This window comes from Crassostrea angulata, chromosome 8 (genome assembly GCF_025612915.1).
Source record: "Crassostrea angulata isolate pt1a10 chromosome 8, ASM2561291v2, whole genome shotgun sequence".
NCBI classification, from domain to species: Eukaryota; Metazoa; Mollusca; class Bivalvia; order Ostreida; family Ostreidae; genus Magallana; species Magallana angulata.
The window spans coordinates 8,656,389-8,671,486 of record NC_069118.1 but is presented as its reverse complement, the minus strand read 5'-3'; the positions used below and the strand labels follow the sequence as shown (position 1 = coordinate 8,671,486).

The window sequence follows — 15,098 nt, the reverse complement described above, 5'->3', positions numbered from 1 at the left end:
GTCAACATGCGACCAAGTGGAAGATTGTATTTGCTGACAAGGTCGTTTTATCGACAATAGAACTTACGAAAAGATGACTTCAAACGGGATTGTTAATAGTTTGTAAGTAGCTTGCCGCGCCTTAGACACTGTTCATACGAGGAGCATGCCATTGTGTATTGAATTAACTTAGAGACAAAAACACCATATGCAGGCGATGAAGGTATATTGCTACATAAGTAAGGAAAGTTGACTGTAGAAAAATTGAAACAAAAAAAGTTTTGTTGTTAGGTTACCATCAATGTCAATTTCCAGTACAATATCCAAATATGAAACAGATGACGCACACTCTGTGGTATTTTTTATTGTGATCGGCTTCGGCCGATCACTGTTGTGTCCATACGAGGCATCCGGCAAATGCTTCCACGTGCGCACACATTCCGCTTGCATAAGTAGTTCTTATAAAAACTTGAAGTTTGGTTTAGTATTTATATAACATTTTACTCAGTTTTATGTCAATTCATTTACCTTAAGAGATGCAAACATACATAAAATACAGTTCAACCTGTTAATTCAAAAATGCACATTTTGTCTCATGCGTAAGAATTTCGATCGAAAGATTCATTCAGTAATGCAGTTGACCTCGATGAACTGACCTTAATCATAAGAAGATGCTCCATGAACTGACCTCGATCTACTGATGTTGCATAATAGTAGCTAGGAAGACGGCTTGATTTATAAACAATGTTACGTTATAATGCGACCTCAATAGCAAGTTATGATGGCATTCAATGTTTTTCAGTAGCATTAAATTATTTTAATACAACTCTTTCTTTGTATACTTGTTAATGCTCTTTGAAGAGCCCTACTCAGTATTCTAAAGGAGAAGAAGAAACATCAACATTTAATAATTACGTTAAAAATATAAAACTAGACAAGGAGTTGACCAACGTTTTCCCCCAATTTATTTCAAAATTAAATTTGTTGACAGTTTATAATGATGAAATTATGGTGTACAGATTCAATATATTCTATATTTAGTAAAAATACAGTACTTTTTTAATTTTTTTACATCAAACTGATCATGTTGATTGCTTCTAGCTATCAATTGATCATTATTGCCGATCATTCCTTTAAAAGGAATACTTGTTTCAAGTTCACTTGGATATATCGAGTCGGCGTAAGAATAGAAATAACAATTGTGAATTGATAATACGTCGTCGATATACCTGAATGTTGAGTTGAAGGCCACAGCAAGTGATTAATTTTTTTCACATACAAGTTTTTTAATGAATTATGCTTGATAAGAATACAAAAATAGGTCTCCTAACAATAGGGCACGATTGGTACCAATGGGAATTCCAACAGATTGTTGGAAGACTCGATTTCCAAAAACTACATAGATTTTGTTTATCAGAAACTTAAACATTTTTAATATCAACTTTAGAATACGTGTGTGTGCAATCAGAATGGTTTTTAAGAATAATTTATTTTAGATTTCCAATGATAAGGTAAGCATTTTGATGACTTCCATTTTTATAGAAGAAACACCTGTTGATGATATCAAAAAGCCTAGATTTTGATTTGTCATGAGGAATGATTGTATAAAGCGTCAAAAACTCATACGTTTTAATGCTGTTGATTTTGGTAAGATTTTGAGATCTCAAAGTTTCAAATAATTCTTAAGAGTATCCACATCTTATTCACACCACTTCTGGAGTATATTGTTGTTCAGTACCTTTGCAGTTTCTCCTTCACTACTGTAAGAATTTTAGTAAGGAATAAAGAGAGAGGTTTGGTAGAACATTTACTGGAACCTGCTATATATCTCTGTTTGTAGGAACTTTTGTGAAGCTTTGAAATCCAGTACAAATACGTTTAAGGCCCTCTCACACCAAGTTGTGTTCCCACGGCTTCACGGCGTTTCATGGAATCGCCGTAAGGTCGCAAGGAAAATTTAGATAATATGTACAATTTTATTTGAAAATTTTTTAAATTGAGATGTCACGGAGTCCAGATGACGACCGAGGCGTTCTTCCGGAGCTCCCATGGCGAATAACTGCGTTCCCATAGAGTTCTGCTTAGCGATTGACTGCGCTCTCGCTGAGTATCCGACGAGCGCTCATGACATGCTAGAAAATTTTACCGCACGTCCACGTCGTGCTCTGCCCGCTGACTTCGTCCAAAAGACGTTCTTTACTTTTTGGTAGGTTAGTATAAATTTGTAATATAGATCAGAACGCAGAGCCACAGCGCGTATTTTGTGAATGTTCAACGCGCGCGCCGTCGCATGGCGTTCTAAAACGTTCTAGGCAATCCAATCGCAACAAACAAAGATGTCGTTGCGTTGTTATGGCGCTATAGGAGACTCTACTGCGTTTAACTTGGCGTTTTACATTATTTAAGGACGCAGTGGGATCGCCGTGAGGACGCAGCTCCGGTGTGACAGGGGTTTAAATCAAATTAATTGTGTTTATTGGTGATATTAAAGATATCCTTAACCCATTTATGAATTTGAAGTATTTCCTGCTTGGAGAGGCTGCTATGGGTGTTAGTAGGATTACCATGTGTAGAATCAAAACTTACTTCTTTGAAAATGCAATTAATGTAAGGTGCATTACAAACAAAGACACTGTTGTTACTTGCCTTATCCACAAGGACCAGAACATACTGATCGTACAATTTATCTAGTTCTTTTCTCACTTCTGCTTATTTGAAAACAAAAGGATGCATGGTTTTCATTTTACCTCTTAGTCATTTAATACGAGATTTTAATATACATCTGGTGCTTTTAACCCACTATGACAAGGTATCAATGCCTTCTTTTTCAGATTTTGCTCATCGCTTAGCGTATTCTTCAACAGAGTTTATGATAGGTATGAAATTTTGACGCCATGTAAAGGATTTAGGCTCCCTATTTTTTGGTTGGTCTTAAGTCTTCGTTGTTCACTAAAATACATTAACATCACCAGTAAATACATGACCGATGGGACTACAGTTGTAGGGTTAGGAAGAACATGAACACATTGGAGGATTAACTTTCAGATGTTCGCTATTAAGGTCTTGTAGGTTTTGTTTGTAATTGAAGAGTTTGAAAGCAATGGTTGAGGTATAAATGTAGGAGATATAAGGATTTGACTTTATCTTGAAACACGGCGGAATGCAGGACTGAACTGATTTGTTGATTTGTTGTTTTGATATTTATAATCGATGCTACACATGCAGGATGAATAAACCCATTGGCAATCATTCGAAGGGTGAAACCAAACGGTTATCTTTTCCAAACATTACCATGTTGTATTTTTGAGGGGTTGTTTTGTATGCCAATTTTTTTTATTTACTTTGAATATTTCTAACGTCGAAAGGAGAGCAATTCTGTGTAAATACGTCTATAACTTTGTAAGATCATTCATTTGGTTTGCATTGAAAATAATTTGATACTGTAATGGCCGACATATCGGAACATGCAGCTGAAATAGGCACCAAACAAAGAAGGGAAATGGAAATATCCGGCGGATCTAAATGTTAAAAAATTCTTATGATAACATTTTTTATTTTTGGCAAGCATGGATTAATTATTTTTTATGATCTACAAGATAAAATTGCACTTTTGTTTTGTATCAATCTCTTTTTAACTCTTTGTAGCCAAATCTGTAAAAATTCGTGGTCGTTTTACACTCCTTTTGTAAAACCACGCCGAAATGTTCACAATCATTGTACCACTTAAGCTGCCTTATTTTGAACGTTTTTCATTAGATATATTTCAACTTTCACTAACTACACCCTGCTTAATTCTCTCTCTCTCTCTCTCTCTCTCTCTCTCTCTCTCTCTCTCTCTCTCTCTCATAAAGGAATTCTAATATTTTGTTAGCCAAATTAATTATCACAGATTAAATATACTTAAGTTGTGCGATTGGAATAATCATGTTGTGAATATCGCCCTTTTTTGTTGAAATGGGTAGTGTAATGCATTAAATTCTCACCAGTAAAATGTCAGAAATGGACACAGGTGAATGTATTTACATTTCAACTCGTACGACTGTAAAACGTTGTATTATGTTTATTGATGGCAGTTTTTTTTTCTTTATTTTACGCACAATGACTTAAATCAATGGTTTGATGCATCTTTAACCAATATATTTTAAAATTGAAATAATTTAACAACGAATCAATGTGTGATAACGTATACATGTAAACACGAGAAGCATGTGTCCTAGACTACAGCGAATCGGTTGTCCACTTGCGCGGCGTCTACCAGCCCGTGTTATGTAAATGTACACGCAACGTGGTGGGTGTGAAATGTTTTCAGTTTGATTTTCCAACAATAACACTATTTCATGACATAGACAAGATCACAATGAACGCCTTTTTTCATTGACATCCATACTATCTGTTTTTTCTTTTAATTACGAGGTCGAAACAGCATTACTTCGTAGGTAATGGTATAATCTTTTTTCATTTACTCTTTTAATATCGTTAAAATCGGAATTCTTTTTGTTTGCAGCTATATAAATAAACCCATGTGTGCATTACAGCAAGGCGCAAAATTTTTGTATTGAGTAACGATACCGCTCGCTAATCCAGCCGCGACCTATTTCCTCGGCTGCGGGCAAGGAATCGGATTCGTATAATTGTTTACATACATGCAGCTCGGAATCCAGCTAGATTTTAAATGCGACTCAAATGCATTGCATAGAAGCAGTTCTTTTACACATAACGTATTTCCTTAGAAAAGAATTAAACTTTTTTAACACTTTCCGATTGTAAGCTGTTACACTGTCTATGGAAGTAGGTAAAGGTATACTTTTTTTTATTTATATCAAAATCGGAATTTTTGAGTTTGCAGCTACAAAAATACACCCATGTGTGCATTACAGCGAGACGAAATCTTGTGTATTAGATAACGGCAGACCGCTCGCTAATGTAGCCGCGACCTATTTCTTCGGCCGCGGGCAAGAGATCGGATACGTACATGTAATTGTTCACATACATAGCTCGGAATCCAGTTAGATTTAAATGCGACTCAAATGCATTGCATAGAAGCAGTTCCTTAATCCATAATGTGTTTCACTAGAAAAAAATAAAATGTTTATACACTTTCCGTATGTGAACTGGTATCCTTTATGTCAGTTATACGCACAAACACCCCGTTTATTTGCCAAATAAAACACAAATACATGGTAACAAGTCTAGCTTTTTGCACTCACATTACGCAATACACGAACAAAATATTATTGTTACGACAATAATAAGATCATAATGGACATATTTCGCAGCGACAGCCATATTGAAATCTTAACCGCTTTTGAGTTATGGAGCGATAACTTTTAAGAACTCTAGGTCCTTAATTTGTAGGACCAGCTCCTTTTTCTTGATGTCAAATCAAAGATCTTTCAAACATAAATCTTTTTTGTTCAACATGTTTTAACAAAATATTTCCGGATAAAAAAATAAATTAAGAAAACCATGCAAAATCACAATGCTTTTTATCTCAGTTTTGGAGCCCTACCGAGCTTCGGCGCTTTTTGAGCTGTAAAATTATACATTCTTTCGACTATCATTCCTGAAATTTTGAACTCAGTATCTTTTTTAGTTTATGAGAACCTTCGATTTGTTAATATCTCAAAACCAGAAGTGACGTCATCATTAAAAAAATTTCCAATAAGGTTCAGAGCAATATCTATCAGATCTGAAAGTTTCATGTTAATCGACCGAGTAGTTTCTGAGAAATCGCCTGTACAAAATATGTAAGAAAAAAAAAGAATAGGGAAAAAGAAACCGAACGAAAACAATAATGTCTTTTGTTGGAAACGAAAGACCTTAATAAGAATAATGAAAAAGAAACAAAGCAATAACAATAAGGTCTTCCGTTGGAAACGGAAGACCTTAATAAGAATAGGGAAAAAGAAACAAAGCAATAACAATAAGGTCTTCCGTTGGAAACGGAAGACCTTAATAAGAAACCGAACGAAAACAATAAGTTCTTCCGTTGGAAACGGAAGACCTTAATAAGAATAGGGAAAAAGAAACAAAGCAATAACAATAAGGTTTCCCGTTGGAAACGGAAAACCTTAATAAGAAACAGTACGAAAACAATAAGGTCTTCCGTTGGAAACGGAAGACCTTAAAAACTTAAAATAGAATATTAAACAAAAAGGTAACGCTTTTTTTCAATGATTGAATCGATAAAAATATCAATTCAACTAGCTCCAAACATCGATTAAACTACTGCCCTGCAGAGTTTTTATTTATTACTAACAATGAATTGCCTCTCTTCGGTAACCATGAATGATTATATTGTTGCATTGCATTACAAACGAGAAATCAATACAGAAATGCAGTTTAATATTTCGAGTTCAATATTTGTGCCATATATACTAACTGACATTGGCTGACAAGGTTTTCCCAAGTCTCGAAGAGATATTGTCAAAACAAAGTTTAGGACTGGGACCCGAAATGGCGGAATCACCCACAGCACAATAACACCGGACTATGATATGTTTAGTATTTTAAGAGATAATGTGGACCCGATCAAAGTTGCTGTTGAACTTCAAAGCGAAATTGTTCTGGAAGAGGATATGTTTCATCAATGGCGAGATTATAGCTCAAAAAAAAAGAGAATTTGGAAACGGATTATTGAATACGTCTCTGCTTATATTACTCCTCAGGAGTTCTTGAGTGTCCTATTTAAATCAGGATATAACTGTGTTACTTTGCAGTTGTCAAGAAAACTTTGTAAACAGCTTGTTGGACCTAGAACAACTGAAGTTGATGATTCGTGTAATGAAATATTCTATGCTTTGAAAACAATAGCATATAATAAAATACTAGAGTCCCCCAAAATAGACGCTCTTTTGGAATCATTCCAAAGGTTTGGAGAATACAAAAGAAATATGAGGGATGCTAATAAACTAGCTTATGTTTTATGTGCTGGTATTGATACGATTTTTATGTCATTTTCAGAATCCTCGCTAGATCATCCTTGGTTTAAACTGTTAAAAACGGTAAATCTTTCTACAACAAATACAAACTTATTTCATGTTGCTTATCAATCTAGACTTGCTATTGCGAGTGCCGTCAGAGGGGAAATAGAGGATTCTAATAAATATCTATCGGCTGTCTTAATGGAATCATTGGGAATATCTGATAGTTCAATCATAACAAATATGTATTATTTTGCATCTTACATTAAGGGGTGTGAGATTGAAAGAAATCCGACATCCGCTATCAAGGATGAAATTTTAAAATTCATCGAGTTGGGGCTTCAAACCCTAATGACACAAAAAGTATAGGTCCAAGGGTTTTGGAGAAAAATGTTTTCGCAACGTAAAATTTATGACAGAGATGATTTGGAGGAAGCTAGCAAATTATTAGCAGAGATATACCCAATAAGGGAGGGTATGGGAGGGTATGGATGACCGAAGGAAACAATTATTTTTGGTAGCGGATGCACGCTATCGTAACCTTCAAGGGAACAAGCATACTGGATTAGCTCTAACATATTTAAATCACGCAATATCTTCGGACCCTGGAAAGAAATTTGGCGAAACTCGTTACATCAAACAGTATAAATCAGAACTTCAAGATTTCTTGAAGATATGTGACGAAATCAAACCATCACATCAAAAGCAAACGAAATCGCTAAAGAAAAGACACGTTGGTTTGAGATTGACAGTTAGATATATTTACATCCAGATCTTTGCAAGGTAAGAACAATGTAAAAGTTTGCTTAAATGCTTGTTTAATAATGTTTAAGCTTTTCGCTCACTTAAGTTACTCAGGGTAAACTTCCCAGATGTAACAGTTTTTCAAATATCCTCTTTTGCACTTCTGCACTTTTAAAAGAAAAAGTGGCCTTATACACAGCAAAATGTGCCACATACGTTTCAAATATTGTTGAGATCATCATACGATTAATTCATGTGCATCATACGTGAACCAAGCGTGTTTTCCAACACATGTAAAACATGTGTGTGTAAACGCATTAATCCATACACACAGGTGTAACATATGTTAATTTTCCCAAATGTAACACATACGTTATACACTCGTTTTTCACGTTATACATACGTTATTCATGTGGTTTTTATCATATGTTTGACATACGCTATTTAACACATATGATATGTAAAGAAAGAACTTGCTATTGTCCCTGTTTATTGGTTTAAACTATACTGTAATATTTGTAGTCATAAATGAATAAAGATGTTTTATCAACAGAATCCATGTGCCTTCTTAAAAATAATTTGATAACGAATCCGGATTTGAGCCGGAATCGGCTTTAGATTTGTTGTCGACAAATTATTGTATGTCACAGTTAAACGTCGCGGACTTAAGAGATCGAACTGCATGATGAATTAAGCAGAGGTAGTATTTGTCAAGCATTTGACATTTGAAATTCATACCGTAAAATTACCAATGGCAGAAGAGGAAAGCTACAACATGTAGCACGGAGCTGTAACTGTGTTCTTCGGGGAAATTCGGGTTAAAATTAATAACGATAAAAAGTGATGTTTCCCCCAGAGAGCTACTACTCGGCTGTCATCTCCTATTTTCATTTTAGAAGAATCATTACGTATAGAAGCCCATAAGACATATGTCGACCTTTCAAAAATTAAAAAAAATGAAATAGCGAAAAACTAGAGCAAATCCAAAGGAAAGCAACGAAGAGGTCTTCTATTGCAGCTAAGTGAAATGATTACTGAGATGCGTATATAAAGTTAAGTATATGGAAAGCATTTCGAGGAAATAATGCATTTAAATACAGAAATGTATGGAGTCGCATAATTGGCATAGTTATCTGTAAATGTATGTGTATTATAACAACAGTCCATTTGTCTTTTGTAGCTTTGTACTAAAAAGTATGGAAACAAGTCGGCTAACTTGAACCAAAACAATTTTTAAATTGTTGCATGACATCTGCTTTTAATAAGTAAGTGTAAAATAAGTTCATATTCATATATGTATGTATAAATGTCATCATATAATTTTGTTTATGTTATAATATATAATACAAATGTACTGAAATTGCAACTCATTTAGATATATCTAACTATTTATCTATAGAATTTATTATATTTTGTATGAAATGGGTATAATACAGAGGTTTCAAAGATACATTTTGATGTAGCCTGAAAATTTTGTAATGAATGATCCAGGATCCAATTTTTTTCTTGAGTTCAAAGACAGATGCAATGTGGTTGCTAATTTAGTGACATATTAAGGTAATTTAAATTAAATAAAGTTTAATAAAGCCATGTATCATCTTGGGGGGGGGGGGTCTTTCAGCAAAGATTTTTCTTAAATTTACATTAAAAAAGTGAACTTTCAAGTCCCCTTCCTTTTTTTGGGGGGGGGGGGGGGGATTATGTGAAACTATGTATACATGTAGGTGTACATGTACTTTAGAATTTCATTTCACCCAAATGATTCAAGCTTATTGGCATCAAATCCTATTTACTCTTTACGTTGTTTTTCGCTTACATGAATACATTATTTGTTTGATGTATTTATACCCGCACTTTCTAAAGAAAGTTCGGGTATATTGTTGTTACCCTGTTCCGTCCGTCCGTCTGTCCGTCCGTCCGTCCGTCCGTCCGTCTGTCCGTCCGTCTGTCATGTTTTACTTTCTCAAACTGCTCTTACATCTTATAAACTAGCAAACTGAACTCTTGGAGTTTGATTTGGGGTATCATGTTGTTTTGTAAAAAGGTTTCAAATATTCTCTGTTAGTCCTGGGGGTCAAATAATTGGTAAAAAATGACGTTTTTTCACAAAAAACCTTCTTCCTCGAACTCCTCCTACATTTTCAAAAGTAGACAAATCATCTTTTGGAATATGTTTTAGGGTATCCTATAGATGCGCAATAAGGTTTCGGAATTTTCAATTTTGTCCTGGGGGTCATTTAATGGCTAAAAAATGACGTTTTTTTTACAAAAAAACTGGTTTAAAAAACGTCATTTTTTTTAAGCAGTAGCCAAATGATCTTCTAGAATATGATTGGGGGTGTCATATTGAGGCATGATCAGGTTCCAGAATTTTTTTTTTAATTAAGGGGATCAGTGGGCAACAAAAAATGACGTTTTTTGGCAAAAAAAATATGGTTCCCAGAACTCCTCTTACAACTTTTGGAGTAGCTACGTCATCTCTTGGGATATAATTGGGGCTGTCCTATAGATGTGCAATAAGGTTTTAAAAATTTAAATTTCATCCAGGGAGTCAAATAGTAGCAGAAAATTGACGTTTATCACTAAAAAAACAAACATTGATCCAAGAGCTCCTCTTATGATTTAATGGATAGACAATCATATCTTGGGATATGATAGGGACTGTTCTATAGATGTGCAGTAAGGTTTTCAAAATTTAAATTTCATCCAGGGAGTCAAAATGTTGCAGAAAATTGACGTTTATCACTTAAAAAAAAACATAGATCCTAGAACTCCTTTTATGATTTAATGGATAGACACATCATATCTTGGGATATGAAAGGAACTGTTCCATAGATGTGCATTACGGTTTTGATAAATTAAATTTAACCCTGAGGCCCATTACCTACCGGTACATACCTTTTGATGCCCTTTAAGGATCAAGAATATATATGGTTAAGGGGTGGGGATCTCAACCGTTTTCGAGATATTCGTGCACTTCCTGTTTAAGGGGGGTCATGACCACCCCCGGGGCCCATGACCTACATACCGTTTGATGCCCCTTGACACAAGGAACAAGAATATATATGGTTTAAGGGTGGGGATCTCAACTGTTTTGAAGATATTAAGGGACTTGCTGTTTGAGGGCGTCAGGAACACCCACAGGGCCCATGACCTACATAAGATTTGATGCCCCTTGACATCAGAAACATGAATATATATGGTTTAGGGGTCATGATTATAACAGTTTCTGAGATATATGGTAATTTCAAATTCCTGGGGGGTGGGGATGACCCCAGGGGTCAGATCTAATAAACCCTATATATTGCCAGTAACAGCCAATATATGATTATGAAAACCCTCTATTATTATCTTTGTCCGTTTTCAAGTTACCATTTACAATAGAGTCTATGATTCTTCCTACAAGGTTCAATGTTAGACCCCACACCCTTTTGACACCCCCCTCCCCCCCCCCCCCCGAAAAGTGGTTGTCTAACCCAAAATGAGAAAAATCAAACCAGGGTGCACAACTACATGTAGATTTGCAGGCCTATCATATCCTAGAGTTTTGTACAATTATGTTCAGCAATCTCTGAGAAACAAGTTCAGAGCGGGAAAGAAGAAAAAGAAGATGAAGAATATATACATGTATTAAGAACCGTACAAAAACAATAAGTCTCCAAACTTCATTCAGGAGACTTAATAATTAATAAAGATTAAATAGAGATAGGATCATCAAACATCAATAATTTAAAGATAATTGACAATTTCTGATTCTAAGGGGGTCAGGATGACCCCTTAGGGTCATGACTTACATGCCATAATGATCTGATGCGCCTGCATGACCTAAGGAGGAATAATATCTTTGGATTAAGGTGGGGATCTCAATGGTTTTTATGATATTTGATAATTTCAGGAAGAGCACTTGGGATCATGACCTACATACCATCTTAAATGCCTTGAACAAAGAAACAATAATATAATATGTACATGATATATGATTCAATTTAAGAACCCAGATATAGATCAATCATCTGTTTTGTAATACTTCCTATGTATATATACATGTACATGTATTAGTTTGTGTTTTGTTCTATACTATTCATGTTCATGACTGTAGTATGGCTTAGTCTTATTTTAAATTACATTAAAAAATTGTCAAATATATGACTTGGAACCCCCACTCCCAAACAAACTCAAATATAAACTGTTCTCTCCCCCCCCCCCCCTTCCTTGTCGAATAATCTATTAAAATCAAAATATAATTTGGGTGTCTAAAAACTTTTATAAACTGGTAAAAAATGTTATTCTTAAAAAAAATTACATTACACCTTGCATAATTGACAAATGATCTATTGAGATACGATCAGAGGTCATATTTCTACCTTGGGATCAATAAGTAGTATTCATTGACAAGTTAAAATTAATTAATAACAATAAATGATTCAAATTATAAATGTTTATACTCCACATTCATCCCCCCCCCCCCAATCTAACCTGCTTATAAAGATTCAGTCTTCTTTTATTAAAATACATTCTTACATGTGTACAGTAGCAAATTTTAAATCATTTCTTGATTGATTTTTCTCTCGTGATTCACATTAACATTTTGGAAATTGCTTAATTCAATTTTTAAGATTTATAAACAAAATGTTATATGCATCACTGCCATGTGTATTCACCTATTTGGGGCAATTGTAAAGTCTCATAAACAAAGCAGTGACATCATTAGGCTAGGAATTACCCACATGGATCAAACACTACTGTATAACATATGAATAAGATAAAATACATTATTATTTCTAGTTCTAAAATGTCAGGGTGTCTCCAAGGGGGCATAATCTTACAATACAATTTTACGCGCAATGACACAAAGAGCAAAAATAAATTAAACGGTTTAGGGATGATGATCTCAGATCTCAGAAGTTAACAAAATATACAGTGTATCATATCATTTCCTATTTCATAAAGGCGGGGGGGGGATTGGGTTTAAAGACAACACCTGGGGGTCATTAATGTACTTTGCACCAGTTGATGACTGATAATAAGTTTAGAAGATATTTTGTATTTTCCTGTTTCGTGGGGTCAGAACAGTCCCATAAGGTCATGACCTACATTGTATTTGATGCATTATAATACATTAAGAAAGAAATACTCCTTCCTTCCTATTATTACTCATATAAAAAATATAAGTGTCTACACTTACTTACATATGTAATACACAAATTTAATAAGAAATTGTTTATACAGGGTCAATATGGGGTCAACTCAACAGTGCATGCAGTCTGACAAATGAAAAAAATAACTTTTGCAACTAAAATGACAGAAACTTTACAAATGCGATAGGATAGGTAACGATGATAAGCTTATTTAAATATTAAAAGATGATGATACAGTATGCTGTCAAAGGGAGATTACATTTAGAAAGTGAAAGTAGAACTTATATACATGTGTACCCTTACCAAAATATAAGGCCTCTGGCAAACAGTTGCCGCAAATTTGCAGAGAGGTTGCTGCAAATTTCCGACAAACAGTTGCAGCAAATTTGCGGCAAGTTCAGAATTCGTATGCAAATTAGCTTCTGGCAAACTGTTTGCTGCAAAGTTGCGGCAAGTTCAGAATTCGTATGCAAATTAGCTTCTGGGAAACTGTTTGCGGCAAAGTTGCGGCAAGTTCAGAATTCGTATGCAAATTAGCTTCTGGCAAACTGTTTGCGGCAAATTTGCAGCAAGTTCAGAATTCGTATGCAAATTAGCTTCCGGCAAACTGTTTGCGGCAAATTTGCCGCAAGCTTACAGATAGACATAGCAACTTTAAGATATTACAACATAAGAAAAACAATTAATAAACACTAATAATCATTTAATAATGAGTTACTAATACATGTACTATGCTTTTCAATCAATTAACAAATAACTTCTACTGGTGATTGACAAAGATGTTGTTTAACTTAAACAGTTGCAGCAAAATTAGAGATAAAGGACACAAGTAATTAACTTAAAATTTTACACATTTTATAAATTTCAAAAATAAACACAAAACTGATGAACAAACCATATTGAAATTTGACAAATGGTACTCAACCGATAGGTGATGATTTGTTGCTGCAGATCGATAAACTTGAATGCAGTTTGATCACAACATGCATGCACAGATGGACTTGTCAAAAGTTCACAATGAGCGAGCGAAGTTCAAACCATATACCATATTTTTCGGAAATTAGGTCGATACTTTTACCGGTAGTTCACAATTAAGCCCTGCACGGTCACTGGTCATGTTACAATTAATCACGGATTCTTTAAGGCATTCTCAATGTCTTTTTTATGACGGTCTCCTGTACCTGCTCTCCGATTTAATTTCACACATAAACAATATCACACAAATAGCCGAATATCACAATAATGCCCACAATGGAATGGTCAGACTTCAGCACTGTTGTTTATATGCTTTTCTACGTAAGTCTTACACAAATTCTGTCTTCACTCTTTTTAGGTTGCATCATTTGATCATAAAATCAGTGGGGGTTTTTTTTTGGCATGGTTTTCTTTAGGTCTGTGTAACCCAGTCACCAGGGCAGACACCTATTGGGAAGATAAATGGATTTCATATAAGCACAATTGTTTTCAGATTAAAACAAGTTAGCCTATCATATACTTACTCAATCTATAAATCTATATAAAGCTACAAATTTGCACTAGGCCTACTCTAACTCTGACTATGCGAGTAGAACATGAATTCTTTTATTTAAGTAATAAAAATGTAAATCATATAAAATGTACTTTTACACTATGTAATGATAATTTCCTAAATTTGGCGTTGTTTAAATAAATTTTAATCATTTGTTCATGCATCACAACGATGTCAATAACGAGCGTTTTGCTCGATTCGACATCCCGCATTGTCATAGGGACGGCCTTATACTGTTAAACTCATTATAAAAGATCACAGTCTTTCGTTTTAAATTCCAATAACTGTTTAAACTGCCATTCAACGAATATGTTTTCATTACTTCACTTACTTTTTCAAAAACGTGCTCATGATCATGCAGATGGTGCATGCAGTAGCCATGGGTGTTGAGACTCGATTCATTCACTTATATTCGTCCTCCGTTTAGCCGTGGATTTTCCAAAAGTAAACACTCCATTGACAATGTTTCTTTTACCTTGTGCACAGCCTTATTCCCTTATTTTCATTCACTTTACCATCTCGGTGATGGCAGACAACATGGCAGCATCGAATGTGAAAATTGGCGGCTGGCTATTGATCGACCAATCAGCGCGCGCGTAGCTTAACACTGAAACAAAAGTAAAAGTAGAAACAAACACTGAACAGCATAACGTTACGGAAAACTCTTCAATTTACATGATTCAACATCAAGCGGTTTATATACTCAAATCCAAGTTGATTGATATTTGAACGTAGGAAAAAAGAATATAGCATAACAAAAGAACAGACAGGTTGGTGTTCACGTAA

The 15,098-nt window shown here is 34.7% G+C and overlaps 1 long non-coding RNA gene across 1 annotated transcript; it reads right to left on the bottom strand.

The window, feature by feature from the left end:
* Positions 1-13,472: 13,472 nt before the first annotated feature.
* Positions 13,473-14,871, bottom strand: LOC128159970 (uncharacterized). Its single transcript, XR_008240219.1, has 2 exons — positions 14,644-14,871; positions 13,473-14,206 (listed from the first exon to the last, which is right to left on the bottom strand). It is a non-coding gene; the product is annotated as an uncharacterized LOC128159970 (long non-coding RNA).
* Between the last annotated feature and the right edge of the window lie 227 nt (positions 14,872-15,098).